Raw genomic sequence first — 3,091 nt, forward strand, 5'->3', positions numbered from 1 at the left:
ACTGGGGGATACACCTCAGAATGTCCCCTCTTGGGGGCATTATCCACTGACTCCCATCTTCCATTGGCTGAGAGTTGCCATTAACTCCCCTGTGTTTCTAGGCTCTGCCTATGTGTGTCCTGAGTGATCTGCCACCATTTTGAAAAAAAGACTTGAGACAGAAAAGTGGAGAGACATGGTGGGGAGTAGATATAGGAATGGGCAATGACCATTCTCTGTAGCTAAAGTCAGAATTGGGAAAGAATACCATCTGCTACAGAAAGTAGTGAGTGGTAAACTTGAGATCTTACAAAAATCCTGAAATGTGTAAGCACTTTTAGTATTATTTAATATATGAAGACCTTCAGCTTAGAAGGTGTAAGTAAGTTGGTAAATGAGGGGTTTAAACCCTTAAATCAGATGGAATCCAAAACATACACACTTTTCCCATCTACTGTGCTGACAGCCTTCCCCCCAAAATTCTATTAAAATGGAAATGGCAACATTAATGGACCAGTTCTTCCCAGTACTAATTATTGGACTTTTGCTGACTTATGGTTCTCCAGACCAGGATCTAAAAATACCCACTTCTTGAGAGACTGGATACACAGACTCTAAAGAGGAAAATGAGAGCCACAGAGAATCCAAAATTGGATACCCTTCTCCAGTCGAAGCCCAATGAATGGGAATTGCATTTCTCAGCCCAATCAAGAAATTCTTTACCTCCAGGAATATGCAGCTATTAAAGTTCCAGGCCTCCAGCCTCAGAGGAGGAATTCCAAAAATTCTGCCTATAATCTGCTTAGCTCAGTATATGCCCAGTGAACTGAGGTATCTTTCTGTTTCCCTCACTGTGACAGAACTTTCTAACACTATTTGGCCCCAAAACACCTTGTCTTCTAGACCTGTCAACTGCATTGTGTTTCCCTATAACTGTGCAGAGAACAGCACTGAAAACAGGTGTTACAGCTGCTATTGATAACTGGAATTCAGAACCCTCAGTAGTCTGACATAAGCCAGGCATAAGGTGAAGAACGTTCCAATCCTTCTCTAACCTGAGGACTTCCATTGGCTGGTGGAAGCCCTTAGAATCATGCTGAATCTGAGAACATTCTGAAAAATAGAATAATGTTCTCTTACGATCTCTGTGTCCTGCAGGATGAAAGGAAAAGAGAGAGGATAGGTGTGGTGGGGAGAGGCGAGGTTATTGAACATTTATCTATGCCAGTTACATCCTCATAGATTATCTCATCTGATTCCCATGAGTTTGTAAGAGATCCAAGAAAATTAGGATGAATTTATAAGGTTCAAAAGCCCATGCTCAAAGCCAAGATTTGAACTCAGATGGCTGACTTCAAGCCCAGACAGCAAATATAGCACTCATGCCGCCACTTCCTGTCCTGCACTCAGGTAGACATTACTAACTAATCAGGCTTTTTATTCCACTGATTTTAGAATCTTTTTCATCTCACTGTCCTACATGGTCATTACCAATCAAGCAGAGAGTAGTAAAAGCCAACTGAAATCCTTCCCATTAAAAAAAAGATCCTTTCCATTTACCAAAGATTTGCTGGCAGAAGGAAGATTTTTTTCTTCAAGGGAGGCCATGCCCATCACAGAGGCATTACCATTACTGTCCGGATCCAATCTGAAAGGTCATCTTGAGGTAATACAGTGGTTCCTACATTCCTACCAGGATCTCCCTTTGATAGTAACAAGGAGTGCTGCATACAGCTATCCTCCCATCCCCCAGTAGCCAACACCGATAACATGTTAATGCATTTTTTCCTTCCAGAAATGTTGCTTTTCACTTGAACTTAACTGTGATCACACTGCATCTGCATTTCAAATCCTAATCTCCCATGCCATAATAAACTCTCCGTTTGTTAATTTTTATTTCTGCCCCAAATATATGAAGTCAAAGAAATCAGACCATGCATTCCTTTCCACTCTCCGGCACCCTGCGGCATAGAATGCTTTTTCAAAGGCGACTTAAGAAATGGGCATTGCTGCTCAGCTTGGGCAAGGCTGAGGGTTTGCAGTGGGCAAAGAAATGTTTTGGTGTTGGAATCTGGAGGTGTTCTCTTCACTGTCACATTCCCCTCTCCATGCTCATGATTGATATTAATCTCTCCAGCCTCCTTTGATGTCAGCAAAATCATTTTATTTGAGCAGTAGCCCGAAGGACCGTGGCTGATTCACCACCTGTTGTCATCTTCCCTCCTTCCTCCAGCAGTGAATTTAGAAGATCTCTTCACAGGGTAGCAGTGTATTTGCTAGAGCACTGCAGTTCCCCATGTTTGATCTCATGTTTCTTGCCTGGAGCTTCTATTTCAGACTAGAGTAAATTATTTACTGGTGTAACAACCAAGTCTTGTGTTATTTAAAATATAAACCTGAAGTATCGGAGCAATCAGACCTCACCAGCTGACACTATTTATGCTTTGCAGATACAGAGACAGATCAAAGGATGAATCATAATTATCCCAACACATCCATTTTTCTAAGTACAAGAGGAGGAGATGCAGTTTTCTCTCCTGACTATGAATTTCAGGAAATGAATAGCAACTTAGGCAAGAGTCTGTTGACTTCTCTTCCCCAGAGCCATTGCAACAAGGAAACAGGAGGGTGGCCAGGGAACAGTCAACTCAGGGGCTGACATTAACCCTGTCCTGGCTTCTGTCCTTTGCACTTTCAACAAACTTTGCACATCAGCAGTCCTTGGTTCGTACTTTTGCTCACACAGTGTGTTGTACTTGTTTCACTTCCTTTCTCTTCTTTGCTTCCCACCAGTCCATGAGCTCCTGGAGGGCAGGAAACCAAGGTACACAGAAGAGGGTGCTTATGCAGAAGTAGTTAACATTTGCTTTCTTTGGTAGTTTTAATATTGTCTGGCTAGAAGCCTTTTTTGTCCACCTGCTGGGTAACCTACTTTGGGATGGATAAAATTAGTGGCTAGTGGCAGGCAATATAGGTAAGTGGCTTAGAGGCTAGGTTTTGGAATGATGTAGAGGTGGGTCCTGGCTCTGTACTTTTGCTATGTGATCCTCAAGAATGTTACTTTTTTATGAAAATTAAGACAATTCATATAAAATAATTTACTTCTATAAAG

General features: G+C 41.9%; 1 long non-coding RNA gene across 1 annotated transcript; it reads left to right on the top strand.

Moving 5' to 3' along the window:
* The first annotated feature begins 1,138 nt into the window (after positions 1 to 1,138).
* Positions 1,139 to 2,253, top strand: LOC119872333. The gene is made up of 3 exons (XR_005360375.1): positions 1,139 to 1,389; positions 1,545 to 1,645; positions 2,117 to 2,253. It is a non-coding gene; the product is annotated as an uncharacterized LOC119872333 (long non-coding RNA).
* The last annotated feature ends 838 nt before the right edge of the window (positions 2,254 to 3,091 follow it).

The sequence above is a fragment of the Canis lupus genome, chromosome 6 (genome assembly GCF_011100685.1).
Source record: "Canis lupus familiaris isolate Mischka breed German Shepherd chromosome 6, alternate assembly UU_Cfam_GSD_1.0, whole genome shotgun sequence".
Taxonomy (NCBI): domain Eukaryota; kingdom Metazoa; phylum Chordata; class Mammalia; order Carnivora; family Canidae; genus Canis; species Canis lupus.